This window comes from Trichosurus vulpecula, chromosome 4 (assembly GCF_011100635.1).
Source record: "Trichosurus vulpecula isolate mTriVul1 chromosome 4, mTriVul1.pri, whole genome shotgun sequence".
NCBI classification, from domain to species: Eukaryota; Metazoa; Chordata; class Mammalia; order Diprotodontia; family Phalangeridae; genus Trichosurus; species Trichosurus vulpecula.
The window spans coordinates 39819944-39836536 of record NC_050576.1 but is presented as its reverse complement, the minus strand read 5'-3'; the positions used below and the strand labels follow the sequence as shown (position 1 = coordinate 39836536).

General features: G+C 41.2%; 1 protein-coding gene across 1 annotated transcript in view; it reads left to right on the top strand.

Moving 5' to 3' along the window:
• The window catches only part of LRRC8C (leucine rich repeat containing 8 VRAC subunit C), a 105840-nt gene that overhangs the window by 671 nt on the left and 88576 nt on the right, over positions 1-16593 (top strand). The window lies entirely within an intron of this gene.

Below are 16593 nucleotides of genomic sequence, written 5' to 3'. Positions count from 1 at the left end.
CAAAAGCTGGTCTCAGTCTCTTCGGCCTCGCCCCTTCACTCTGGCTGGCGCCCCCCGTTCCCCAACCTGCTGGGCACTCTGCTTGTGGGCTGCTGCAGGTTCTGGGAACTGGAAGGTGGAGGAGGAGGAAAGGCGGTGGTAGGGCTGGGGAGAGGTTAGCATCGTTTTCACTTACCTTGGGCACATCCCCCTGGGGAACAGCATCAGCCTTCTCCCACACCTAAGTCCGAAGTTGGAACTCATTAAGAGGAAGAGAAGGGGATGAGAATTAAAGATCAGTGACGGCAAGGGCGGGGGGGGGGGGGGGGGCGGGGGAGGGGGGAGAGGTGTCCGAGAGATGTCTGTTTACCTGCGGGAAGAAAGACCCGTCGGACCCGTGGGGGCGGGGAGGCGTCCAGTGTTTGGAGGCAGGGGGCTGCTCACCTCTTCCCACCAGAACCGCCGGGCTTGTGAGGGGAACCATTCCACCCTTCTCCTCCTGCTAATGCTAACTTGTTCTTTCAGTAGCTTGTAAAGCGTTATTCTCTCTAAAGATCCCAATAAAAGGATGCTTACAGAGGGAATTAGTGGTCAATTGCTCCTTCCTTTTGTCACAGACAACTTTTTTTTTTTCCGAATCCACTTCCAAGTCATCCTCAAAAAACCACGCTCAATTTTAGAGCATCCCTATATATCTATCCCACATCCTCCCGTGTGGGTCTTTCACAATGTTGGTGCCAAACTTTACTTGGGTGTTGAAGCATCCTTAGGCTTTTCAAATTTACCAAAAAGCCTGGGAGTACGAGAAAGGAAAGATCTCTCTTTTCTTTGCTTAAGTTCTTGGGGGGGGGCGGGGGAAGTGGTCAAGTGGTCAGTTCAAACTTTGACAGTTAGAGGCCTTAACTAACAAGTCAGTGTTAATTGTGGGTGTTGTTTCCCTAACAGACGTCTACTCTAAGAAATCTATATGTTCCTGAAAGTCCGTGGTTCCTGGTAGATAACCAACAACAGAGGCTATTTCTTTTAAAGTGTCAACTAGCAGAAACTGGGGGTATAATTAGATGTAGGACCTTTGCCCTAGAAATAATACTGGTTTCTGCAAAAGTTGTACTCTTGTTCAGGTATAAAAATACCCAAAATAAACCAAGTTAATGAATTCAAGTTCTTGTGGAATTTGGGAGGGCACACAAGAGGCTGCACTTCAGGAGTTTTGCTGAGGTCAGTATACCATAATGGAAACAGAAAAATAGCAGATCAGATTTGCACTGTAAGAAGTGTTTTAGGTGTCTTGCTTTAGGTGGTAGGGGGGTCCAAGATAAGAAGCTTATGGGCTTCCCTGTGGTCAGTGGTTAAATTAAATACCCTACCTTAAATCTAGTCTAGAGGGAAAAAAGTGAAAGAGTAGTTATTCTAGGATTATTCTAGTATATCCAGGCTGTTGCAAATAGCCTGACGTGTAATGTGTGTCATGCAAAGCAAACCAGTCTAACTCAAAATCTTTTAAACTGACACCAAGTCGATTGAACTAATACCTTACCAATAAAATGGACAAAGTCTTTTTGTTATTTGTAGGAACCTATTTTCTCCAGACCAGCTAATATTTAGTGTAATCTGTTTGATGAAAGAAATACTTTCAGAGAGTTGGGCAACCAATTAGTTACTACAACAGATTAATTATTGATGTTTATGAGAACCTCATTTTTAAAAAACAGACCCCAAATCCCAAAGCTTTGGAAGAGTCATCCATTGTGGTACAGAGGAGAAAGCACTGGGGAGTCTGAAAACCATGGATTCAAATCCTGCCTCTGCTCCTTATTTACCTGTGTGACTCTTGGGCAAAATCACATCACTTATGACTTACCCAAAGTATCCTTCTGGTCTCATACAGGGCAGCATGTCACTGTTTCCTTTACAAATGATGGTATCACATATCTTAGCAACTATTGACTCATTTTTCACATAAACAGCAAGTAAGGACCTGATTTTAGCACTGGTTGGATCTCTGAGGTCCCTTCCAGCTTTAAAGCCATGATCCTAATGCAAAGCAGTTACGTTGCTAAGCTATTCAAATTGTCATTCAGTTGTATCTAGTTGGGTCCAACTCTGCGTGACTCCATTTGGGGTTTCTTGGCAAAGACACTGGAGTGATTTGCCATTTCCTTCTCCAGCTCATTTTGCAGATGAGAAAACTGAGGCAAACTGGGTTAACTCCTATGCCCAGGATTACACAGCTATGGTCTTAGGCCAGATTTTTACTCATGAAGATGAGTCTTCCTGATTCCAAATTGTACCAAGTGTTTAAACAATCTGTCATATTATGTATGAAATTAATTTTAAAATGTTGCTCTTGAAACTGACCTGCTGTTTCTATTATATGTATGATATGATCCTATCCCAACTATGTAACTGCAGGCTAGTGGAGGCAGGATAGTGGATTGAGTCTGGGCTTGAAATCAGAAAGACCTAGGTTGGAATCCCACTTCACTAACAGCTCCGTAAGACATCTGCTACATCACTCAAAAGTGGCCATCTGTGGAGGGAGTTTCCCACATTGATGAAATCATAGATACTTCCTGTATTACTATATGTTATACATGTGTGAATATATATTGTATATGTTCACATTCTGATGACTAATCAGTGACTGATGAATGATTAGGTCATTATACAAAATCTAAGATGTTTCAAGTATTTTTCTCTGTTGGTTTGAGCCTTGACTCCTCTATAAAAGTTTTCGTGACTTTATTTTAATTCCAATTTTCATTACCTTTTTGGCATACCAAGGGTTAAAAATCTGTCACTGAACAGGTCATTTTTACAACTTCATACATATCTCTGAAACCTTAAAAATAATCTAAAAATTGGAAATTTTGCAACACCTACCCTGGATAGATCATACCAGCACCTGAGATCCATCTTCTTCAGCTGTTTCTTTAACTTTGTTTTTTCCAGTTTTTTCACTTGATCATTGGCTCATTTAATCCCTTTCTGAATTGCCATATTTTGAGTCTCCTTAATTCTTGGATTCATGTTAAATCATTTTAGTTCACAATTCCCTGAAAATCTCATTTGAGGAAATTGAATGCTTCTGAATATGAAATATTCTTACAGCAACTCAGTCTTCAGTTGCCATGTATGTTAAAAAAAATCAGCAGTTGCTAAGATACACGATAGTGTCATTCGTAAAAATAAGCAGTGAAACGCTGCCTTTTATGAGAGGCCAGAAAAATACTTCTGGCAAGTCACTTAAAAATTTAAAATCTACATAAAATTAGTTAGCAGTTGCTAAGCTATGTGACACTGTCATTTATGGAAATGAGCAACGAATTGCTGCCCTTTATGAGGGCAGAAAGGTACCTCTGGCAAGTCATCGAACCTGTCTCTGCTTCATTTCCCTATCTGTAAAATGGGGACAATAATAGAAATTCCCTTACTGAATTATTATAAGGATTAAATGAGATACTACAGTGATTACTGCCCAAAGTCACTCACCATTGGCCCATCCTTTCCATTTTTGCGTGTGTGTATCTTCCCTAAGGCTTAGCACTGTGCCCTGCACTTAGGAAATCGATCTGTATTAATTGAATTGAATACCAGCACCCTATTACCTCTTCTGTACACTAATGGCATGGCATCTTAATTGATCCCTGGTTCCTGATGTGGCCCCTCCCCAACTATCCTGCATATATCTGAGTTAATTCAACAAGCTTTTAATAGATACCTGTTATAGAGAGAACCCTGTGCTAGGTAGGGGAGGGGAGAGATAAATAGGGTCATTAAGGCACTGACCTTGTACTTGCAGAGTTTATAGTCCTCCCAGAGGATGTGATGGTAAAATGTAAGCTCTCTGAAGTCAAGGAATATTTTGTTTTTGTCTTTGTGTCCTTGACTTTAGCATGGTGCGAAATATATATATAGTTTGGCACACAGTTTTTTTTTAATTTTTAACTGAATTGCATTTAGTTACATGCACAAGAATCTATAATACATGACAAAAGCTTAAGGTATTGGTAAACAAAGTACTTTGTAAGATAAGAAGAGGTGAATGGCCTCAGGTGGAGGGGAGGTGGAGGGGAAAGTTCATTGAAGGAGGTGAAATTTTCTGGGCTGTAACAGATGGGGTAACACCTCCTGAAAGAAGTGATAAAACCAAAATGCAGAATGAAACATTTTTGGACAGGACTAGTGTAGAAACTTATTTTTCTGGACTATGCATATTGGAAATAAGGGTCTTGTTTTTCTTTTCATTTAGGGTTAGGAAAGGAAAAGGAAGGACTAGAGACAGAATAGCCAAAAAAGAAAAAGGAAAGGAAGAAAAGAGCTCATTGAAGTATTTTTTCTTTAAATGCATAGAAATGAACAAAAGGACGGTGAAGATGAATCACTGACAAGCTGGACAGCTTTTAAAGTTACAAGATGAACGTATTATAGGCTTAAAAGGAAAAACAGTCTTTTGAGACATAGAGATTCACTAGTAGCAATGGGAACACAAATGGGAAAGAAGCTGTCAGATACAGAATGTGGGAAGGGAGGGAAGAACCCAGAGGTTCCAAGCATTTCAGCTAGGTGAATAGTGGTGGCCCTGATAAAAGTACTGCTGTCAGAGGAGAGTAGGTACTGGGGGAGAGCTGATGAGCTCAGGGGTTTTGGTGCCCTCTGTGAGAGCAGCTTGAGGAGAATGGTGGGGATTGGAGTTAGATCATAGGTGATTGAGGGGATAGTGAGTGGGAAATGAGGGAGGAGGAGGAGGATGGGCCATAGACTACTTTTTCTGTGAATATTGAAAGGGGAGAGGAGACAGATGGGACAGTAGCTGGAGGGAGAGGAGGGTATGAGGAGTTGAGGAAAGGCCCTTATACTAGAACATATTTATAAGTGGCTGGGAAAGATCTAATGAAGAGGAAGGGGTTTAGAGAGAGTGAATTGACAGAGCCAAGGGCTGGAGGAGATGGGATCAAGCAGAGAGAGAGAGAGCAAGGAACCTTGGATTAGGTTTAGGAAGATTCAGAGGAAGAATCAAGAGCAACTACTGTATGCCAGGCACCATGCTGGGGCTGCAAAGACAAAAGCAACCCTAGCCTTCAGGGATTTTGCAACTCTGTGCCAACTCCTCCCAACCAAGGGTACTCACTGGCCAATGAACTTTGTAATTCAAAATGTGAAAATGATTTTTGTCATTGTTTAGTCATTTTTCAGTCACATCCAGCTCTTCATGGTGCCATTTGGATTTTTCTTGGCAAAGGTACTGGAGTGGTTTGCCATTTCCTTCTCCAGCTCATTTTACAGATGAGAAACTGAGGTTAACAGGGTTGAATGACTAGCCCAGGGTCATATAGTTAGTAAGTATCTGAGACTGGATTTGAACTTGGGTCTTTCTGACTCCCAGCCTAGCTGTCTATCCTCTGTGCCACCTAGCTGCCCTGTGAAAATAATACAAGAAGCAATTATGACAGATTCCTTTGAACAAAAGCAGAGACCCTGGTTGCCACCTGGCAGAGGGAAACAGAGAGAATTTAATTCAGACAAGAGCTCACCTGGTATATGTGTGTTGGGGAATAATTAAGAAAAGCTAGCTATATGATTTATTTCTTAGCTAAATAAATTATTCTTGCTAACTCGGTGCTAAGATCTGTTGAAAGAATGCAAACATCAAAATGTAATTTTTCAAACAGCACAATCTCTTAAAAATCATCACTTAACATTTTTGCACTCTTCTTTTTTTAAAAAAAATTTTTTTGAGGGGGGAAGGCAGGGCAATTGGGGTTAAGTGACTTGCCCAAGGTCACACAGCTAGTGTGTCAAGTGTCTGAGGCTGGATTTGAACTCGGTGCTCTACTCACTGCGTCATCTAGCTGCCCCTTTTGCACTCTTTATATTTTGATACCCTGGGGTAAAGCCCCAACTATCCTTCCCTAGTCCCAGCTCAAATATATATTAAATCAGTAGTCCCTCAAATAGATACTAAATGAATGAATAACTCATGAAAGAAAAAAAAGTAACTTCCATTTTTTCATCCCTATTTAGCCTTTTTATGAGAGAGAGAGAACACAAAGTCTCTGTAAACTGAATATTGCTGATCACATCTTGGGCTTTCCTTCCTCTGTACTTTGAGAATTGTTTCCTCTAGTTGGGCCTCCTCCCCAATAATTTAAATAGAGCAGGGAGTTTGTTTGGAGCCTAAATTCCCCAACGTGTGTTTAGCCTGATGCCTGTGATTTTCACTTCATTGTCCTTGATAATCCAAGTCCTTCTCCCTAAGGTATACTCCCAAAGATTAATATGTATTTTGTTATCGTTAAGATGTTTACCTCCCTTGGCAATATTATATCCTCTGCAGGGTTACAGTAAAAATGTTTATGATTTATTTAGGAAGTCAATAGCATTCAGATGTTAGAGCATCCTTGGTATAGGGAGTGACATTTCAGGAGGAGCGCCTGCTGCTTAGAGACCATATTTACTTTATAGAGAAAGGAATAATCCTAGCTTAGAATTTGAATGATCAAGCAAAAGAGGTTTTAAATTAGAGAGGTTGAAACCAGGAAGCTGAATGGAGACTCAAGTACAGAGGACTGAACTTGAAATCAGGGAGATTAGAGTTCAAATCCTGACTCAGACACTTGCTGGTTGTATGACCCTAGGCAAGTCACCTAACCTCTGTCTCAGTTTCCTTATCAGTAAAATTGGGACAATAATATGATCTACCAAACAGAGTTGTTGTGAGGATCAACTGAGATGACATATATAAAGCGCTTTGTAAACCTTATGGCACTACATAAATATTAGCTATTCTTCTTCTTATCATCATCATTATCATTAACATCCTCATTAACCACCTTCCCCCTTCCATGCTAGGAATACATTCCCTCCTCTCCTCTCTCTCCTAGAAAGCTCTAGCTCAGGGGGTGGGGAACCTGTGGCCTTGAGGCCACATGTGGCCCTCTAGGTCCTTAAGTGCAGCCCTTTGCCTGAATCCAAACTTCACAGAACAAATCCCCTTAATAAAAGGATTTGTTCTGTAAAACTTGGACTCAATCAAAAGGCCACCCCCAACCACCTAGAAGGCCACATGTGGACTCTAGGCCATAGGTTCCTCACCCCTACTCTAGCTTGTTTCAAAGCCTGTCTCAAAGGCTGATTTCCCCGAAAAATCTAGAAAGACTTACATGAACTGATGCAAAGTGAAGTGAGCAAGAACCAGGAGAACACTGTACACAGTGACAGCAATATTGGATGATGATCCACTGTGAGTAGCTTAGCTCTTCTCAGCAATACATTATCTAAGACAGTCCCAAAGGCCTCATGAAAAGTGCTGTCCACGCCCAGAGAAAGGACTGTTGGTGACTGAATGTAAATCTAAGCAAGGCCATTTTCCACTTTATTTTTTTCATTTTTTTTCTTTTGGTCTGTGTCTTTCACAACATGACTAATATGGAAATACGTTTTGTATGATTGCACATGTATAACCTATATCAAATTGCTTACCATCTGAGGGAGAGGGGAGACAAGAGGGAAGAAGGAAGAAAAGTTGGAACTCAAAGTTTTTAAAAATGAATGTTAAAATTCTATTTACATACAACTGGGGAAAAAAGAAAATATTATTTTCTTAAAAAGTTAAAAAAAAAAGAAAAGCCCAGCCCAAGTACTACCTCCTATAAGAAACCTTTCCTTGTCCGCCTAGATATTAATGTTTTCTCTGCCCCCAGATATTCATCGCTATACTTCTCTGTTTACATGAATAAGCTTCTTGAGGACAAGGACTGTTTTCTCTTTTGTCCTTGTGTGGTCAGAGGCTAGTACAGAATCTTGTACCTGGTCAACATTAAGTAAGTGCATGTTGGGTTGAATTGGACTCGATATTATCAAGGTGGGCACTCCTTCCACCCTTTCCAGTATGCAGAGCAACCTCTCCACACCTTGCTAGCCTGTGAAATCTTTATTGTTTTGCCTTTGTAGAGGTGAATGTGTTATACAACCCAATGGAGGCCTTCCTTGTTCTTTGAGCACTTGGGGGGGTCGGGGGGAGGTCAGGTCCCAGTGCACCATTTGAGCTATTCCTTGCTTCTCATTCTTGATATGTAAACGGTCCACCTTTGACCATGCTCACCTTTTGTTATCTGCATTGATGTCATATGCCACAGTCTGCCTGTGTCTGTCATGGCTCTTCCCATGTCCTCTGAGTTATCTCTCTTCATTCATCATTAACTACTGGTGTGGTAAGATTCTCAGCCATGGCATGGCACGGCACTTGGAGAATTTTAGTATGGGAGGCAGACTTCCCTGGCAGTCAACAATTTGGACTCATTGAAAGCACAGCCCAATTTCCAAAACATATGCCAGGTGCTTTCTTCCTTGCCCTCCATTCCAAGACCCATTTGCCATTTGTCTACAGCACTTGTCCAAGATAGCTTCACATGTTAACAGAGCAAGGATCAATTTTACCGGCTTCCCACTGAACTATTGTATATCAAGATGAACTTTCCACCCACCTTATGTTTTCACCGTTGATGGCTAAACCAGTCTCTTGTGTCCTTATATACTTCTTGGAGTTATGGAGACTCTCACAGACAACATCTGCATGATGGACTGCCCCTCATAAACCATCTTGTCCCAACCAGGACATGAAAAAGAATCCCCTCTACCATATGCCATACAAATGCATGCTGTCTAGCCTTAGCTCGAAGACCTCCAGTGATGGCAAACTCACCATCTCCCCAAGCATCACAGTGTATTTTGGGAACAGCTCTCATTATTAGGAAGGCTTTTCTTACAGTCAGCTTCTGCCTCTGTGTAAATTCCACCCACTGCTCCTTATACTGCCCTTTGGGACCTTGGAGAAAAACTAATCCCTCTTCTGGATAGTATTGTTCCCAGGCTTGATACAATTAGTCTGACATCATCAGCAAATAGGATGTTGGAGCACTTCTCATCAATAGGAAATCCTTCCTTTGTTTGTCCCCTGTGAAAGATCTCTTGCCCAACACAACACCTTTCCCCTGCCCTCTAATTTGGCCTGAGTGTGCTTAAAACCTAAGGAATAGAAAGGCTAGAAAAACAATTGAGTAAGTGAATGTTAAAAACTAAAAATAAATTTTAAAAAGAAAAAAAGGAAAAACAATCGAGCTTCTGAGTAGAAGTAGGAGGACCTGGAAAAGAAAACAGAGAAAGGAAGGAAAAGAACAGAAGCCTGACCAATCTGTTCCACCAATAAAGGTAGGAATAAGAGGAAAGCTTTGTGACTAATACGGCATGACTGAGGCCCAGCGAAAGAACTCCCTCACAGAATAAATAGATCTTTAAAGCACCTTCCAGATTATTTTATGATCCTAAATTGAGACTAGAGACAGGGATGAAGAAAGTCACTGAGCAAAAAGGGTGGGTTAGGTAAGGAAAGGTGGGACGTACGTGGCCTCCACTTCAAGCATAAGGACAGTCTATAGGAAGGTGCTGAGTTAGAATGGAGAAGGGGAACCTCAATAGGGGTTTACCTCAAGGGGAGAGGCTGGCTGAATGGTCAAGGGAATATGGCCAAGGGAAGAGGAATGAATGGCATTTGTCTCTTAGGGAATAGTCAGCTCCCAAATGCAAGGGTGTCATACTGTCTCACAAGTACCCAGAGTGGATTAGGGATCACTTTTAGGTCATAACATTGTCTCCCCAATTCAATATATGAGCTAATTGAGTGTGGGGATTTTTTTCAATTTTTTAATTAATTTTTTAAAGAACTTAATTTATTTTTAGTTTTCAACATTCACTTCCATAAGTTTTAAATTTTCTCCCCCTCCCTTTCTTCTCCCTCCCCAAGATGGCATGCAATCCAATATAGGCTCTTCATATACATTCCTATTAAGCGTATTTTCACATTAGTCATATTGTATATAAGAATTAGAATGAATGGGAGGAACCATGAGAAAGAAAAACAGAAAACAAAAAAAAGAAAATGGCGTGCTCCAATCTGCATTCTGACTCCACAGTTCTTTCTCCGGGTGTGGATGGCATTTTCCATCATGAGTCTTTTGGAGTTGTCTTAGATCCTTGTGCATTGCTGAGAAGAGCTGAAACTATCAAAATCAGTCATCACACACTGTGGCTGTTACTGTGTACAATGCAATTGAAGGTTTTTTTAAAGAAGGGCAGGGGCAGCCAGGTGGCACAGTGGATAGAATACTTGGGCTTGGAGTAAGGAGGACCTGAATTCAAATCTGTCCTCAGACGCTTACTAGCTATGTGACCCTGGGCAAGTCACTTAACTTCAATCGCTTCCCCCCTGCCCAAAAAAAAAAAACAAAATAAAAGTAAAAGAAAGGCAGCTTGGGGAAAAGGTAACAACAAAGTAAGCTCACTCCCTCCCCATCCCTATCTCTTCTAATGCTTAGTTTGAAATGGTCTCTCTGCTTCAAGTTGCTCCTCACTCTGAACCATCCTCCATTCAACTGCTGGTGATTTTCCTAAAGTGGAAGTCTGACCTGGTCACTACACTGCTCAATGAACTGCACTCGCTCCCCATTACATCCAAAATGAAATAGAAAAGTCCTTTGGCTTTTAAAGCCTTTCCTAATCTGGCACCGTCCTAGCTTTTCAGTGTCCTTGTACTCTCCTCTCTTCCAACAATTCTATGATCCTGCTCTCTCCCTCCCTACTTTGTGGGTCCTGTTTCTGTGCCATAGCAGTGGCTGTCCTCCGAGCTCCCTCACTTTCCTGGCTTCCTTTAGGACTCAGCTCAAAGCCTACCTTCTGTAGCAGATCTTTCCCAGTCCTCCTCAAGCTGCTAATGCCTTCTCCGCTCAGACTGCCGGCCATCTACTTTGTATATATCTTCTATGTACCTAGCTATTTACATGTTCTCTCCCCCAGTTAGAATGTAAGTGCTCTGAGGGCAGGAACCATGGTCTTTTCATTTATTTGTTTCCCCATTGCCTGGCATGCTTAAGAACTGCTTATTGACTGAATAGTTTTTTTCAAGACTCAGCTCAAGGGCCATCTTTTACATGGCACCTTTACTAATGTCCTCAACTGCTAATCCTCCCATCTTGTATCTCTACTTTTTATATTATTTTTATCTCTTTACATGTACATGTTGTCTCCCCTGATAGAAATCCTCCCATCTTGTATCTCTCTATATAATTTCTATCTCCCTATGTGTACGTGTTATCTCCCCTGATAGAAATCCTCCCATCTTGTATCTCTCTATATAATTTCTATCTCCCTATGTGTACGTGTTATCTCCCCTGATAGAAATCCTCCCATCTTATATCTCTACTTTATGTATAATTTTTGTCTCTTTACATGCATACATTGTCTCTGATGATAGAAATCCTCCCATCTTGCATCTCTACTTTATATATAATTTCTGTCTCTTTACATGCACACATTGTCTCCCCTGATAGAATATAATGTTTTGGGGAGCAGAGACTGGGTCACTTTTGTCTTCATATCCCCAGTGCTTAGCACATATAGTAGGTGCTTAAAAAAATAAATGCTTATTGATTAAAAATTCAGAAAAGAAATAGGAAGGAGTTAATTAAAAAGTCAATTTCAGCAAAGCATATTTCCAGAAGCTTAAGGGATTATCTAAAAGGCCCACAGGGTAGAAACATTTAGGGTCAGAGGCATCCAAGAGAACTGCCTGTTCCTTAAGGAACAACACAGTAAGGGCCCCAGGAAAAGCTCCCTCTTACCCATGAGAAAGTGAGGATGACGGGAGTGAACTGAGTTGGCTAAACCCGAATTTGTACCAGGACCTGAATCACCACTAGCAATACCTGGGCCGTCAGAGTCAGGCAGGGGCATTACATGGGAGAAGTACAAAAGAATCCTGCAGTTAGGGCTGAAAATCTCAAGTGGGGAATATGAGACATGATGCAAAGTTATGTAACTGCACATATGCACAGCTGGTGGGGAGGGCGGGGTCCTTTAGACCTGAAATATCCACTGGCGCCAGGTATTCTTGATGTGGAAACCCCCTTTACCAATCTACTACTCACCTACCACATGTAGGATTAATTACCAAGGGCATGGAGAAGTTGAACAATTTACTTAGCTCACGTAGCTTGTGTGTGTCTGAGGCAGAACTGAACCCAGATCTTCCTGATTCCAAGGTAGATCTCTATCCACTAGGCAACATTGCCTCTTGCATACATTAAGTGCATGTGAAAATTATTTCATTAACAAATCCTCTGAGTGGATGAATTTAAAAGCTTTTAATTAAGGCTTCCCATGTTCAAAGTACTGGGGATACAAGTAGAAGAGTGGATGCAGTCCCTGCTCAACATCGGAGCTCATGTTGTCATGGAGATCACATACAGAACAGGTATCAGTTGCAAGTCAGATGGAAAGATCCTTAGGATGCAGTGTCCAAGCAGATGGTCCTGCCTCTTCTTTGATGTCATTTTCACTGATAAAATCGTATCCATTTCTGATGCTGAACAATTTGGTAGCACCAAGGACTTTGGTGGTTAGAACAGTTTTTTCTGAGCTTTGAGTAGCTGCAGCTGCAGCCCTTGCAGAGACAGTTGCCTCGTCTTACCTCCACAGGGACAGGGGTTGCTTCGGAAGGATGATGGTTGCACGGGTTGGGCCAGAAGCAGGTCCAACGGTCTGGAAGAGCAAGGGAGCAGGAGGCTGGGGCTCTTGTGTTCACATTCCCTTTGGTGAAATTTGGCCATAGGTAGGTGTTGCTTGGTTGTTGTCCTTTGTTCTCAAAGAGGACCAAAATGACATCACTATGTTAGAGTCAAGTTTCAGTGTGTCCATCTGTGGCCGATCAGACCAATATGAGCTCAGAATGCTCTACCTATAGGTCAGGCACAAATACGCTATGTGAACATTTGGGGTGGATTCTCTAAATTTGAGCATCTCGTGCTTCTTTTGAGTTACTGCAATTCTGCTTTGCTCTTAGAGCACAGCATCTTCTCTGATGAGGGCATGCCATGCTAGGTGGTCCTCGGTCAGTGTCTCCCATGTCACACAATCAATTCTGCCATTATGATGGGCTGGCCATGTTCAAATGCCAAACATACGCTTGCCTAAAAGACCTTTTTATGGAGAACGAACACAGGGCAAGTGCTCACGTGGTGGTCAGAAGAAGCAATACAAGGACACTCTTGGTGTTGATAATAGTGAGAAATAGTGAGTCCCTTTAGCTTTACCAGAGTGGGTATCTATCTTTAGTTACCCCAAAATTGGCTGACGTGAAATAAAAATGTCTTCAGAAATCTATGTATTTTTCTGACTTTTGGCAGACATTTCTGAAATCCAGTAAGTTTTTCCTCTGTGTCCCCAACTTTTCCTTTGTGGAATAAGGGAGCTGGACTTGAGGTCACAATGCCCCTTGCCTATGTACATGCACATCTTTTTTATTCCGTTAATGAGTCCTCTGAATGAAAATGAAGGAATGAATTGAGTTGGATGAATGGATGAAAAAGTATGAATTAAGTCCATGCCATGTACAAAGATACAAATAGAAAAGCAGAGAAAATCCCTGCTCTCAACATTTCAATGTGAGAGACAACACACCTAAGAGGTTTCACTCAGATTTCTTTTAGCTCTAAATTTATAATCCTTTGGCTCCAAAATTCTACCAAGCTTTAATGATGAATGCTAAAATAATATTCTCTGGAAAATAGCATAATGAAGTTTCCTATATGACTTCATGGCTTTCTTGTTTCCTTATTATGAGAACCCTAACAAACAGGGCTGTGGACATTCCAGAAAGGTTGTCCATCTCTGATCTAGAACCTTCTTCAGTACAGCAAGTCAAGCCAGCTGGGGCCTGGCACATATTAGCTGCTTAATAAATGTTTTTTGATTCATTTATCAAGTATCAGCGGGGTGTCCTGAAACCTTCCTCTGTGTAGACTGAATTAGGGCAAGAAGATCATCACCGATAGATGTAAAACAAACAAAACAATCAAACGCCAGTGCTCAGGCATAGGGGACATGGATAGCATCTGCTGTGCTCTTCTCCCTGTCTTCCAAGCACAACAGTTAGCTTTATTTCTCTCTCTAGTCTAGGGGTTATTAACCTGAGGTTATTGTCATCATCCTCATCGTCTTCATCATCATCATCATCATATTTTGATAAGTGTGTAGCCTGTCCCAAAAGTCTTAGTGCACTTTTGAGCTTCAGTAACTTCAGAAATAAGAAAAGCTACAAACTTACAAAACAAATATGAAAGGTTAATTATTTAAAATTTTAAACTATTGAAATATTTATTATTAAATTAGGAGAGCAAGGAATAGTTTACCTCTCAGATCAATGGAGAAGGGAAGAATTTAGGACCAAACAAGAGACAGAGAGCATTACGAAATATAAAATGGATAATTTTGATGATATCAAATTAAAATGTTTTTTTGCACAAATAAAAGTCACCATCCTCACCATCTGAAACTATACATCGCTCTAGCTGATCTGTGAACTTTGTACAAACTTTCTTTGGTTACTACCACTCAGTGACTGAAAGATTGCATTGGTAATCCTTGATGTGTATGTGACAGTTTTGATGTGCCCCCACAAAGAAAAGTGTTTATGCAGATAGATCAAGTGACTGAGGGGGCCAAGAGGAAACCCCTCTACTGTTCCACCAGTCTGAGAAAATATCATAAAAAAATTAAATTAGTTAAAAATGTATTCATCAAAATCCATAAAACCACCTAGATGAAAAAAGAAATATAAGTAACTAATCTTTTAAATGACATTTTTGGAACTTTGTGGTTCTTCTGAAGTTATTAAAGCTTAAAACTGCACTGAGATTTTTTGGGACATGCTGTATTTTCAACCTCCTTGGTTTTCTTTGCTATCCTACCTTTTTGTTTGAGGCACTCAGATATTTTCTTGAGGATATTTGCTAGGCTGCCAGTAGGGGCCCATGGCACAAAAATGAGGTTATCCCTCACTCTAGGGACAAGCTCCCTTCTAACAGCACTGCCCTACCTACTCCAGCTATCCCGCCATGTTTCCCAAGTGGTCTCTGAAATGTTAGGCCCCCATCATGCCACTCTGACATGGTGTTACTGCAGCCCAGCCATCTTAAGTCAACTTGAAACAGCTGGAGTGGAATGAAGGTGGAAAGAATGTTAGAAGTATTCCTGAACTTGTTTCGAATTGAAGTGAATGGGATAGAACAGGAGAGAGTTTGGAAGTGGGCAATAGAAAGAATTATGGGAGCCAGCTTGCCTTTGTTCCAGACACTCCAGGAGAGAGCAGGTAGCTGAGCTTGATCACCCTCTGTTGGTGACCCACCTGCTACTGTGCTGGGATTGTTTTTCCTCTCATAAGAGTTAGGTTCTGATAGATGTCAGAAATAACGTGGGACCAGGGCATGGTTTTTGTGGCAGGGTTATGCTGTGTCATGGATTGGCTGATTGTGAGATGAAGTTTATAAAGAACCAGAAACAGATATACCTGATAAAAAATGATGAGAAGCCTTTCAATTTCAATGGTGTTAATTTCTTAAAACAGAGATAAATACATTGCATATACTGTCCGCCTTGAGTTTTGGCTGGTTTTCCAGAATTACTTAAAAAAAAAAAAAAACAAACCTCTTATTCTTTGTAACAAAGCTGTCCCTCTGAATGAGGGTGGAGTCGGAGGGATAAGAATATTGGAATGAAGGTGATGTAAAAACAAAAGATACTCCCCTCAAATAACCAAATGAAATGGATTCAAATAGTAAAAATGGTGGCAAACTGCTTTATTTCTCTGATGTTAAATCTTCTAGTCTCCCTTTCCTTCCACTCTCTACCACCCTAAACCCAATACCTGTCCAGAACTTCTTTATCTCTATTGATGGCTCCATGATTCTTCCAGGCTCAGACCTCACTCATTTAGCTTTGGCTTCTCTCCCATCCTACCCTCAGCATCTTCATCGAGTCAATTACAGAGGGCTACTTCTGCAAAATCTTCTATATTTCCACTGTCACCACCCTCAGAGACCCTCATTGCTTCTTGCCTTTATTATTATAATAGCACCTTGAGTATTTCTGCTTTCAATCTTTATCATTCTTCACTCCCCCTGTCCCCCAGCCCTTCACCAAGTACACACACACACACACACACACACACACACTCCTTCACACTTCTGGAAGACCAGTTTTCTTCAAGTGTAATATTAAAAGCATCAGAAAGTCTCAGCTCCTCTATGAACTAGGTGTGTGACCTTAGATAAGTCACTTGAGTTCTCTGAGCCTCAATTTCCCCATCTAAAAAGTAGGTAGCATTAGTACCTGCCTTCCTTGTTAGAGATTTTTTTAAGTGACAAATTCCTCAGGAAATGGCAAAGTGTTATGTAAGATATCAGCATCAGCCTCGCTCCAAAATTCTAGGCATTCTGTATCACTAAATAAACCCTGCCATTTTTGGCCTGGTATTCAAGGCCCTTCACAGTATAGCCAAACCCTACCTTTCTAGCCTCAGCTCCTATGATCCTCTTGAATTTCAGCCAAACTAAATTACTTCCCTTTGTAAGGCCTTAGACTGGATGGCCTCTAAGTTCCCTTCTGACTCTCCATCTGTGATCCTGAAACTGTCCCTTCTACCTGGTCTCGAGATTCCTTGTACCTTGTGCTTTTGTTCATGCTGTTCCTTCAGGCATCTTTACCGTGGAAAAACTTCAAAGC